Genomic DNA, 14,409 nt, shown 5'->3' with positions numbered 1-14,409 from the left:
CTCACACTATCCCAGTATTGATTCTGTAGTCTTTTGACCATATTAAGGCTTGGTTATGTGTGGCATGTACTTAGGAGTTGTTTTGGTTTACATACATAGTGGTATGACTTGAAACCCTTGTTGGTGTGATTATGACAATGAATATGCTTGTTGAAAACATACACATTAGTAAATGGTTTGAATTGTGTATTTGGTATTTGAGATGACATTTTGAGTATGCAATTATATAGGTAATATGATGTCATGATATAGATTAGTTGGTTTGAAAGAGAGGTATATAATATTTTATGCTTTGAATGAATTAATCATTTTGAATGATATGTGAATATGTATATATCTATGAGTTTGGTAATAATCTTGGCATTTGGTAATCTTTGTTGATTGTTTAGGTATATATGTTCCAATGCATATGTGATAAGGTAATATGTTTATAATTTATGTAAAAGTTCCATTAGTATTAATCTTTAGCAAATTAGGAAGTCAATGGATTGGATATTTATAATTTATGTAAAATAAATTCCAATTTGAATAAGTTGAATTTAAAATCTAATTCTGTTTATTATTTGCCCAATCCAAATAATGCTGGTAGAATTTGAATTCAAGTTAATTAAATTACTTATCAATTATTTGAATCCACTGACATTTAATTAGTAGAAAATATTTTTAAATAAAAATTTAAAAATAAAATATATGGAATTCAACTATCCGAATTTAAATTTGTTTTCTTCTTGTCAGATAGATTTCGATAATTCATTTTGAAATCCAAATCAATTACCAGTAAAAAAACAATTTTAAATACTATACATAAAAAATTAATATCATCAAATACATAAAAAGTAAATCAAACATTTAAATTTGTATTAACATTTCCATCACAAGTAGTTAAGGAATAGCAGTATGGGCCCAGTTCAGCTCAATTAAAAGGAAGATCAAGAAGCAGATAAAACATTTAAACGTCGACAGCAGGGTTCAAACCTGCGCGGGCGAAGCCAACAGATTTCAAGTCTGTCTCCTTAACCACTCGGACATATCGACAACGCTGGAAAGCGACTATGTCGTTTTTGTTATTACTCCATTTGTTCCTAAACATTAATTCATGAGACCGCCAAGCGCCTAAATGGGAAATGCGTTACTTATGCCTACATATCTCGAAATCAATTAAGCAAAGATTTGCAGTAATCTAGCTGGTGAGGGCCCACTATCATTAAACCAGACATACTGAATTCCCAATTATTTGACACATTTATGGAGTTTAAAAAAAGATTTAATATTCCTAAATACATCTTAATAGATTCAAACTAAAAATCATACAAGTAAAACAGTACATAATGATTAGTAAAATATTATTTAACTATTAAATATACATAATGGTTTTATATGTTTTATGCAGAAAAGGATCATTTTGGACGACACAACAATGTAGAAAAAGAAAGTGAGGTTCCAAAGTTCAACTTTTTAGTTTTTATTGGTAAAATATTATTCTACTATAAGTAATGATTTTTGTAATATCTTATTATATAATAATTACACAAAACATTATTCATTTGCATTCACTATTATGACTTTTGTAATATTTTACATAATTGAATTTGACCCTAAACTCATATCTAAGAAAACTTCCTGTCGATGATGTTTCAATGTTATTGGTCAAATTTTACTACTTATAAACTTTAATCCTTAAATCGGGTAATTTAATATAAAGTTATTCCACATTAACATTTTTTCAGTTTTGCAATTGAATACATGAAAATTTATGTGAAAAAATAGGGTTTAATTAGTGAATCACTAGTAGTATATAGGCTACGCCATTTAATCATACTCTTTATTAATCAAATATGAAAACTTTGCACAGATAAACCAATAAACTCCTAACACAAACTCCTAACACATCATATCGAATAATAAAACTTTGTCCGCTTAGCGAAACAACTTCCAATCAAATGTTGGGACGTCAGCACGCCTTATGGCCTAGAGAACAAATATTTCTGTGATCGCAATTTATAGATTCACGTACAACGAACAAATCAAATGTTAAGGAAATTATGAGAATATACCTAAACCGATTGGAGTAGGCAAGCGGTTAGAGCCCTGGGCTCCTCCCACTGCTTGGGAGCTTATGGTTTCATGTTCTATTTCACTCCCCGACGGGGGTTCTTTTCACCCTTCCCTCACGATACTACTTAGCTCTGGGTCACCCAGAGTATTTAGCCTTACAAGGTGGTCCTTGCCGATTCACACGGATTCCACGTGCCCCATGCTACTCGGGTCGAGGCGTAAGCTAGTGATGCTTTGGCTCTTGGACTATCTCCATCTAGGGTTCGACACTTCACCGCTTCGCCTAGCAAAGACGACACTTTTATTGCTCTCCCACAACCCCTTTTCACGATGTAGGTGCTCCCATTTCGCTCGCCGCTACTACGGAATCGCTTTTGCTTTCTTTTCCTCCGGCTACTAAGATGTTTTAGTTCGCCAGTTGTCTCTTGTCGCCCATGGATTCAGCAGAGTTCGAAGGTTGACCTATTCGGAATCTCCGGATCTCGCTTATTTTCAACTCCCCAAAGCATTTCGTCGCTTACAACGCCCTTCCTCGTCTCTGGGTGCCTAGGTATCCACCGTAAGCCTTTCCTAGTTTGAACCTCACCCTTAAATTTACTTTACTTTAATTTAAAGCTATGCCATCCTAAGGTGCTGCTAAATGAAATGGAAGGATCTTATCAACGTCCATGAATGATAAATCATAGATCGAACTAACTGCCGAATCGGAAAAAATTAGGCACTATCATATAGCTTTGTTTCGGCTAAGTTCACGAGTTGGAGATAAGCGGACTCGAACCGTTGACATTCGCCACAAGGTAAACCACCGCCTCTCAAGCCCCCAACTGATTCTACCATAGAGGCCAACGATAGACAATAACTCCCCACGAACACAGTTTACAACTTTCATCGTACTAGGCTCTCCAAAGAGCAACTCTTTTCAAAATCTCAAAAGGTGCTGAGTTGGAATCCCATTCTAACTAAGGATTCTTGTGGTTCCGGAGGATCTTGCTCTGAGAAAACCGAGGAAGCAGGAGAGCTTTCCCCTCCGACTCTTTGGTCTTAAGAATCTGGTTTTAAGAATGAGTGATTGCCCTTCTCGACCCTTATTGCCCAACCCGAGAGCGACAGCTAATGCATTCCACTTATTGAGCAGGTTCTATGGTCGGTCCGCGACCCCTCGGATACCAAGGCGTCCTTGGGGTGATCTCATAGTTCCTACGGGGTGGAGACGATGGGGTTGGTCCATGGACTTTCCTTCCTTTTGCCGCATTTCGCTCAAAGGGTTGAAGGGAGATAGTGCATCAAGCTGTTCGCAAGGGCCAACTTGATCCTCTTCTCAGGGATCCTCAATCGAATGTAGTCACAACGAGTTTAGCTACAACCTCAACAATGTCCACCCAACGATCAAAAAAGCTATCTAAAATTTTTTTAGAGAGTTTCAAAATTCTCTTTGTTGTTAGCAAAGTGAATTTGGGTAAGGTATGAAAGAAGGGATTAATACTTGCCTTTTATTCAAAATAACTTATTGACTAGAATATCTCTCACAGAGTGATTTAAGGGATTGATATAAAAATGTGACATCTTGAAACAAGTATACACACATATAGAGTCTAATATTTAATTTTTTCAAATTAAATTAATTATAAAATATTTCTACCTTTAAATTTAAACTATGTGACAACTAAGGTACTTGTGGCATATTAACAATTTAAATTCCTAGTATGAAATAAATCTAATTTCTCACCATTTAGACATTGACCCAACTAAGGTACTTATAGCATATTAACAATTTAAACCCCTCACTTGAACTAAATCTAACTTCTTATCATTTAGACTTTGACCCCATTTATTTATCACATTTACAAATTAGTCTAGTTTTCAAATTCTCATTTAATCAATAATAAATTAATACAACTTAGTACTAGTGACACTCTAATTAATGAGCTCTCATCCCCACTACAAAGCTCAAGAGAAATAAGGTCGATTAAAGTAATCATCCCCAATACCCTCATCGTGAAGGTATTTAGGATGATTTAAAAATTGACCCTAATTCATTGTATTACTGTTGTTTTGGGGATGATTAACTAAAGTAAGAAAAGCAAACTAAAAATTTTTGCTGCTAACAATAAAAATATCGTTATTTACAAAATAGTTCATGCTTTATTAAACCTCTCAATATTGTTTAGCTCTCGGTGGGTAGATCTACATAGAAAAACAAATAAAAAACACAAAATAAATTAATCAAAATATTCAATAAAAATAAATAAGAAAGAACGCAAATAAAAATTAGTGAAGCCCTCAATAATCGAGTCGATTTTTATCACCACAGTAAGAGAACTTCCATGAGGTCTTTGACACTTTGAATCGATGTTTTTTCTTTATTGTCAAGACAACAACTTCCCTCTTTGATAAAAAAAATTGCTCTTATCATATCTTCGATCGTCGAGACAACCACATTATGAGCCAGTTCCCTCCAAAGCCTAACCAACTCCAAAATTCATTCTGAGGTACTATACCTTCGAGAAATACAAACCCAATGTCATATAAAGTCAAATTGTCTCGAATTGTAGTTCCCGTATCGGAAGAAAAATACATGTGATCGTGAAGTACGTCAGTTGGCTCCTCCACCACAATAGTCAGAAAGTGTGTCAGCTACTCCACACATTCACTTAGTTACCAGTTTAGCTCTTCCTCTACATCTAACTCTACTCTTACTTCTACTGCTATTCCTATGTCAGTCGAAGTGAAGACACCTTCACTTTTCACAATCTCGTCACTAGGGGTGAGCATTCGATCGAATCGAATCGAATCGAATCAAAAATTTTTGAGTTAATCGAGTTTTCGAATCTCATTTTATCATCCTAACTTTATTTGAAGTTTTCTCGAATCGAGTCGAGTGAGATGGAATTCGAATCGAATCGAATCGAATATATTTGTTCGAGTTAAATTTTAAAAAATAATTTTAGGTCCTTGTAACCATTGTCACCCATCGTAATAAAATTTGTCCACCTTAATCAAAATTTTTATTAACTTTCATCACTTCATAATTTATTTATTAATTTTTTATATATTGGTTAGCTTCTTTGCTTGCTTAGTTGTTTCAATTATCTTCAGATTCTTGTCACTATGTATTTTAGAATTAAAAAATATATTAAATGTAAAAATATAATTTTTTAATAAAAGTTATTTTAAAAATAAAATGTGAAATTGATACCAATATACAATTTTAACACGAATATTTTATGGCATAATTAATAATTCAATTTTAATATAAATATTCAATATGACTAAACAATTCAATAATATAAATAATATAAAATGTGAAATTTAATTTAATAATATAAATAGTAGATATAAATAAAATTATTACTATTTATGTTTAGTGATTTTTATTTGGATATTTTGATTTTTATTTGGGAGTAAAGGGTGAGAAGTAAAAGTTTAGAGGAAAAATAAAAGTTTTGGGGAATAAAAGTTTGAGGAAAGTAAATAGGGGAGTAAAATTTTGGAGGGAAAATATTAAAAAAAAATTGGAGGGGGGAGGGTTTGGGATAGATGGGAGATGAGATGGGAAGAGAATAAAAGTTTTAGGGGAAAAGTGGGAGGGACTAAAAATTTTGGGGGAAAATAAAAGGTTTTAAGGGTTTTTGGGAGTAAAATTTTGAGAAAAAATAAATGGGAGAGTAAAATTTTGGTGGGAAATGGATTTTGGGTAGATTGGGGGGTTGGGAGGGGAGGGGAGGGGAGTAAAAGTTTTGGGGAGAAAGTGGGAAGGAGTAAAAGTTTTGAGGAAAAAGTAAAAAGGTTTGGGAGTTTGGGGTAAAAATGTAAAATATTATAGTTTGATATTCGAATTATTCGAATTATTCGAGTTATTCAAATTCAAAAACTCAACTCGATTCGAACTCGAAATTCGAAAAAAAATTCGAGTTGATTCGAATAACTCGATTAACTCGAATAACTCGATTCGTTTAACTCGAAATTCGAATTTTTTTTCGATTTTTTCGAGTCGAATCGAGTTTTGCTCACCCCTACTCGTCACAGCCTCCAACTCTGAACTTTTATTAAACACCTATGTTTAACTCATCATGCTCAATAACAGTGGAGTGGCCCTCATCCTAGAGCTCGAGAATATCATGCTCGACCTTGTCAATTGGAGTGTACAGTGCAGCTCAACATTGGACGACTTCCAATTTGAACATAGAGGAGACAATAGCTTGGTACGAGGACATGCACTCCTCAAATATTCCAACCCGTGTAGCAAGGGATGGGTCTTCCATGTACTTTTCACTCTCCATATTACTTTCCAAATAGTAATAAGAAAATAAGAAACTTGCTCCGAATAACTAGCTGACCACTCGGGGTTGTAACTATCCATACCATCCACATACCCATACCATCCACATACCCATGGTCACCATAATAACTCCAATGGCTTTTCGAATCTCTATTCACCGAACTCAACTGCTCTTCATAGTTGTATTTGTAACACCTTTAACCCGTCTCGTCATCAAATTAAAGTTACAAAATGTTATTGTACAAAACAGAACCTTTAAATTCAAAATAGAACAAATAATTCAACTTAAGTTTAAATTCTAATATTTCATTCCAATCATAGCAAACATTCACATTTCGACCTTAAATTAAGCTATCGGGGCCTTAAAAACAATTTAAAAGTAGCCGGGGATCAATTTGAATAAATCAAAAAATTTTGAGAAAGACATGAAAATTGGGAAAATAGGGGTCAATCGGCCATGTGGCCAAGTCCTGTGACATAGTACAAACCGTGTGGACATTTAAAGTTTGGACACATGGCCGTGTCCCAGCCCGTGTATCTGCTTATGTGGGTATTCGAAATAGGGCTGCACTGTCGTGTCGCAAGCCGTGTGCCAAACCGTTTGTGTATTTGATGTTGGGTCACATGACTATGTAACAAGCCATGTGCCAGGCCGTGCTCGAAATTGTTTTGGGAAACATGACCGTGTCATAGTCCATGTCTCGGACCATGTGAATCCTGTACCTGGAACAACAAAGACACACAGTTGGTGCGATCACACACGGCCGTGTGATAGCCCGTGTGTACCAAAATGTACCTTGAAAAGCAAGTTTACCAAAAATGCTTTCTTGAGTCATAAGCATACCATTTAACAACCTTTAAACCTATTCAATACACACTCAAAAAATACCAAAACATGTCAAAATCACACATATACAACACATTTACATCAATCAACCAATGTACCCTTATTGGTACCACAATGTGATCATCCAATTAACTCAACTATATAACATAATTTTATGCTTTCAACTTACACCAAACACTTAAAATTCATCCATAATAACCTCATGTAAACATAGTTCAAATCATATACTTAACTTACACATAAAAGTTACCAAATGATCCATCCTTGCTAAGCATTATAAGTCCCAACAACTATGTACACAAAAGACATAACCACACCATGATACCCAAATAACATACACACTAACTTTCATACATAAAGGTTCTATACATACCATTTATAACCATAACCAAAATAACTCAAACTTTACCAAAATGATTGTTGGATAGTGTGATATTACTCCGACAAGGTTTCAACCGATAAAGCTTTCAATGATCTATAAAATAGAGGAAAACAACTACGTAAGCAACTAGTGCTTAGTAAGCTCGCATAAAAGAAACTTAAACTTACTATTCCTTAACATTTAGACATTCAATCATGCTCACTATACCATATAAGTACTTGAATTTCGTATTCACCACAATTTACATAATTAGTAAATGGCTTAATAATACATCACTTATGTACCATAGTACATATCATGAAATGAATTACATTTATTCACATTACATCACATATTTGATTAATGCCCCTTTCGATTCTTTTGCACACATCAACTTCCTATTTCATATAAACATTAATATCCATGATTTCGTATATAAGCCTTTCAATATTACTTTACTTACCCATAGAACTGTATAGAATAAAATCAAATACTTAGGAACACCTTTCCATATAACCATAACTTTTTCAATAGTGCTCACACGAGTTGTGGGTCGAGATGTTAGCTATACGATACTGCTCAAACGAGCTGTGGAGAATCTGCAACAAATGCAGGACCTCAGCCATCGGTAGGACATCTAAGACCAGCGCTCGAAACATATAATCCCTAATGACATGTCATTTGTATCCTAAGCATTCTCTAGGTTCAAACGGGACCTTTAAACTATCCAGTAAACCAACTATCGTATTATTACCAAATCATTTTATATCTAACATATCATTAAATAATAATCAATAAAAATAATATTTAATAAGCACAAAACTTATACGAACTTACCTCGATTTCTCTGATTGCAAAAACAAAGTTGAAGACTAGTCCAAGGCTTTAGCTTTTCCCTGATTTAAGTCCGGTTGTTTCTTATCTTGATCTAAATAATAATTTAACTCAATTAAATTATATAAATAACTTAATATCATTAATTCTTGCTTATAACTCATTTAAAAGTGAAATTACAAAATTTCCCCTAACATTTTAACTTTTACACAATTCAATCTTTAATCCCAAAACTTACAAATTTACCATTTTTCCAACTAAAACATGCTAGTCAGTTTTACTAGGGGTTCTAAACAATCCATATTCATCAAAATTTTACATTAACATTAAGGAATTATACACTTTTAACAAGTTAACCCTTAACCCTAAATTCATCAAAAACCATTTCACAAAACAAGTTTATTTAACAACCTAGTTTAATAATTTATCAATTAGCACCTATACACATCCAAACTCAATCATGGCACGTCTCTCAATCTTTAACAATGTTGCTAATTAACCCCCTCCAGGTTAACTATACCGAGCTAAAATGAGCTTAAAAACATAAAAATCATTAAAAATAGAACTTGAAAGCATACGATGCACGAGCAAACACCATGACTGAAAGCTTTCCCCTCTTTTAACAATGGTGTATGGTTTGAGAACAAAAGAAATTGATGAAGATGACATTTGTTTTACCTTTATTTTATTAGTTTTTCACTTTTTTTATTTAATTATAAAACTAACCTTAGTTTATTAGTTTATAAAACGACAAAATTAAACCCATAATTGTCCATTAAATTTTCATATGGTATAAATACCATCTAAATCCATTAACTTTCCTTCCTATAGCCATTTAATCCATTTAACTTATAGAATCTCACTTTTAGAACCTTTACAAATTAGCCCTTTTAATTAATTATCCATTTAAACTTTTAAATTTCTTAATGAAAATTTAACACGACCTTAAAATAACCTATAGAAATCAAATAAACATTAAAATATTAACTCACTCATCAGATTCATCTAGAAACCACTGTTTTTGACACCATTGAAAATGGGCTGTTATAGTATAGGTCACCCAACTAGCTATATCCATTGTTATTAAACATGATTAAGCTAAATCTTTAATAAGGAAAAGTAATATAAAAACACTTAGGCATATAAATCTCCTCTTGGCTTCACTATTCGGCACAAAAGTATCGAAGTCCTACATGGTAAAGTTTCCTCTCGGTCTCGTTTATCTAAATCTTCCACTAGGGATGTCAATTCTAGTGTAATATGCAATTTAATACATTTGAACAAACAACTAATCAAGGAATAGATAATAACTTAGCTAAGTAACCAACTCATCAATCAACCAATAAAACAATTCAACACATGTTTAAACATAAATTTCACACAAGCATTTTAAGAAACACATAGTACACATAAAATATAAAAGATAAGGGTTGAGAAAATGATCATTAATAGATAAACATTAGATGAAGCATGAGCATTTAATACATCTCCATTCATAATGTTTGTAGAAAAATTGAAGAAATAAAAATACTACAAAAAGAAAAGAAAAGAAAAGACAGAAAAGAAGAGAAAAGAAAAAATGAAAACCTAAACTAAGAACTATGAAACTAAGGAGACAATGTTCAATCAAGAAAATCTTAAATCAAAAGCTTATAAATTAGTATCTATATTATACTAAAATTTATCCTAATATTGATCATTAATCCTTTAAATAAAAAAAACACTTAAGCTTGTTTGGATAAAAAATTGCCCATGCAATATTTCACCCGTCAAGCAACGATATCGCGATACCCAAAATAGTAGCTAAATTGGGAGTATTGGGGTCTTGGTATTGTCATAGCCATTACTTGGTATCATGATATCACTAGAATTGTCCTCAATTTTCTTCACTTTAGCATTGTTAGGGGTATCTCGACTTCCATGCCTCAGTGTCACGATGCCCCTTCTGAATGATGATTTCTTTGAGTTCGGGCCATTGTCAACTTTCTACACCACTTAATCATATTGTTAGGCCCCCTACGGCAGATGTAGATAATTTAGGTCTGAAAATGGCATAAAACTAACTAAACCAATTTACTAACAACAAAAATGAAAACTCGACAAAAGTAAAGAAAAGACACCTAAATTGCTTGAGAATTGTCGCGTGTGAAATGATATGTGCAAGTGTGCAAGTATACATGCCAAATCAAGTAATAAAGGGACAAGCGGGCATCGTCCCCATGAGGATTGAATATGTTTACTTTTGTTTAAATTATTGCGATTGAACATGAAAGATGATTGAGGTAATTAGTTTGTATTAACATTAAAATTAGGGTTAACATAATAGGAATGAAAGTAAATAAAAATACTAGCATATTTCGAATGACGGAAATGTGCAAGCGTACACAATTGCAACAAGTAAGTGTAGAGTTATCGTACCCACAAAAACTGTGTAAGAAAATTATTTATGAATGCAATTAAAACACTTTGGTGAAGAAAAATATTTTGGTTTTGAGGAAGTGATTAAAAACTAAAATTTAACTAAGTAAAATAAATAAAAATAAAAATAAAAATTCTAATGCATGATTTCAAAAGATGATTTTAATCAAGATGACATAATTGTGTTAGATTAATTACATTTCTTAACTTAGAATTACTAAACTCATGTTCATGTTGTTACGAATAAATTCACGACAACTTGGTAATTTGCTAACTTATGAACATACTTACCTACCAAAATCCATTTATCTCTTGACTATATCTCCATGTCAATTCAACCAAAACAAATTTTAATAAGCAAATACGCTAATGCACACACATACTTATGAAATTAAAATAATCTCTTGTACATATCTTTATTCCAATTCAAACAATTAATTCAATCTCATAAGCACATAAAAGATTACGTGAGTTAACAATATATTCCTATCTGAAACAATTTAATCAAAATAATCTTTCAAGTTATGCAAGGCTAATGTATCATTAGATACCGTTGCTAATTTAACCTCAACTACCTTAGATGATTAAAATGCAATTGATTAAGTATCGCGTCAATTAATTACAATTTCAATCCATTTAAATAATTAATTCATTAGTTACCTTACAATTGTAATGGAAGAATAACTTAGTCATGGTTTTACTTAATCAAACATTTTACCAAGGCCTATAACAACACAAACACAATTTTAATAAATTAAGTGAAAAAATGCAATCAACCTAACAAAAATTAAATTTAAGCCATATTAATTAAATTAAACATATCAACATCACAATTATTCATAGACATGTTCATAACAACAACAATAAAATTAAAAGGATAAGGAACAAGAATCAAATTCGGTGTTTCTCAGAGGCTTGACTAAGTTGCTCTGCTTCTCCTTCTTTGCTTGTTCTTGTGGAACCGAGACTTCCACGAACACTGGCATGCTGCTCTAAATGGTGGTTGAAGGACTCTTTTTCAAGAGGTGAAATCAGCAAGGGAATGGGGAAGAAAATGAAGAACAACGGAAGGGGATTGAAGAGAGAAAGTGAGAGAGAAATGAGAGGATGAGAGGTTTTGAGATGTTGAGGTGTTTCAAATGAGCAGCCAAGGGGGGTATTTATAGGTTGTGTAGGCTGCTAAAAATAGAAAAAATCAGCAGCTATAGACTCCCCCCATGTCCGACCACACATTTGTCAAGTTTGAAGGTTTCAAACTTGCTAAATTTAGCTAGGGGCAAATGTACAAAGGCTTGAATATTGGAGGGGTTTGAATGAAATTTCAAGGAGTCTTCAAGGTTTATTTTGCAGGCCAAACAATCAGCCAAAAAATTTGATTGGGTCACCATGTGGGATGCTTTTGGGCTGCCCAATGCTCGGTCGGATCGGTTTTATCGGTTAAGCTCAATTGGGCCTCTTTTCATAATTAATTAATAATAATTTTTTTAACCCAAAATAATTTGGTTTAAAATTAAAACTAATTATATTATGAATTAATATTCATAATTTGGACCTTCTTCGGCTAAAAAATTAATTCGCCTCGATGCTTCAAAAATCGCTTCTTGGTTTTGCTCTTCTAGCAGTGTCTGTTGAGCCAATTTTCACCTTTTGTGTGAATCTGTTGAAAATGATCAAAATTAATCAAAATTTATTATAAAATTAATTAAAATTCAAAATGTTAATAATTTAAGTATAATTTAATTATTTTATAATTATTATATATTTTTCGACAAGAATTACTATGAATTTGCATGAATTTGAGTTAAAAAGGGCGTGAAAAGTGTGTATATTTTCATGTTTCCAATATGAAGCAAATGCAACAACTCAAAAAAGATGAACTATGAACCTTGGTAAGATAGGAATATTGATAAAGGAGGCTGGGATTACTTAGAGATTTGTTACAACTATATGACAATGTCCTGGTATTATTATGGTAACTATTACTGCTCGATTGAATTAGTCAATGGCTTACCTTTGTCTAAAGAAAAACCTAATATCACTCATCCTAAATGCTCTATATGTCTATAGACTAAGGATATATGACTGTAGTATCGATGCTCATATACATTGCTTAACTTCGAACTAGGTACCATAACCCTATCGGTGTTAAGCCACCTTAAGTCTTATTGAGAATTTGTCAACACTCAGACAAGAATTTAAACAAACATAGCCACTGAATAAAATAATAACATTAAACATAGTAATTTCAAGCATCGATTAAAGTTTAAACATTACTCCAAGAAATCCCAAGCCATAATAAGTTAGCTCATGGCTGGGCTACACAAAGTTAAGTTTTTTCGAATCATCAACATCCCCAATAATTAGTTTAAAACAAAAAAGTTACAAAAAAATACAGAGGAAGAAACTTGGGTATAAAACACAAAGTTCAGGCTCAATTCTTTGCTGTTTGTCTTCACGAAAGCTTTCAGCAGCTCCTTGTGTTCTTCTTGCAATAGTGAGGCCTCTGTCGAAGCTTAAAGAATTTTAAACTTCTTCTGTCCTCCTCCCCCTCCTCTCTATTTTTTCTTTTATACTTGATATCACACCCTAGGGTTAAAGCTGCCAACCAATGATTTCTTTTTCCCTAATTTTGAGGTGGATTTTTGTCACATTTCATGTATGTGAGGGGGGGACCACCTGTTGAATACTTCAGGTAGTGACTGTGTTTGTCATTTTCCTCCTTTGAATTACCATGAAAACCTCTCAAAATGCCTCGATAAACCTTTATTTCCTACTAACCTTCTTCCCTAAGCCTTCCATTCAACCATATAAACCTTCCTACAAGTGAGCAGAATTAAAAATACCATAACATGACAATCAACCCAAGTTCTTATATGTATGCTTGCTTATTGTAAGAAATGATTATGCAATTACCTAAAATGAATCTAGAATTACTTAAGTGCAACTTATTAACTAGGTATTATAGTATGATTTATAACTCTTTCCAAGAGTTATCACACCCCCAAACCTGAGTTATTGCTTGTCCTCAAGCAATGTAATGCAACCTAATAACTAATGCATGTTCTAGTATACTTCACTGATTGTAATTACATTGTCAAGTTGATCAAACATTGCTAACTTTAGGTCCTCAGAGCACCCTTCACTTAAGGGGATGTGCAGTTTGTCCAATCGAAGCTGATTAAATTCAGAAATGCAAGAACTTTTCCCTAAAATCAGAATCTCATTGTGTGCATTGTGTGCATTTGATTGTATTTAATTAATTCTTAAAAATCTAAAAAAAAGTTCTTGGCCTCTCCCACTTATTATTACTTTCAATTTTTAATAGTAGCTAAAATTTCTCCCACTTATAGCATTCCTATTCACTTTTGGGAATTTATCTCATCACAAATGCCTTTCTACTTGGAAGTAAAGATGGAGCAAACACCAAACTCCCAAGCTACTTAACATAGTCATGATTTGAAATTATTTCACTCATTTGTCCAACTACTTTTCTACTTAGAAGTGAAGATGGAGCAAACACTAAACTCCCAAGCTACTTAGCTGTTTTCTACAGTGGAGTGTCCTAGAATTTGTTTTAAAACACTCTTATCCAAACCTTTTTCTTTTCTACCCAAA

The 14,409-nt window shown here is 32.8% G+C and overlaps 1 non-coding gene across 1 annotated transcript; it reads right to left on the bottom strand.

Moving 5' to 3' along the window:
* Positions 1-954: 954 nt before the first annotated feature.
* Positions 955-1,035, bottom strand: TRNAS-UGA (transfer RNA serine (anticodon UGA)). Its single transcript has one exon. It is a non-coding gene; the product is annotated as a tRNA-Ser (tRNA).
* Positions 1,036-14,409: the final 13,374 nt, after the last annotated feature.

The sequence above is a fragment of the Gossypium raimondii genome, chromosome 9, assembly GCF_025698545.1.
Source record: "Gossypium raimondii isolate GPD5lz chromosome 9, ASM2569854v1, whole genome shotgun sequence".
Lineage (NCBI taxonomy): Eukaryota > Viridiplantae > Streptophyta > Magnoliopsida > Malvales > Malvaceae > Gossypium > Gossypium raimondii.
This window is presented reverse-complemented; position numbering and strand designations above follow the sequence as displayed.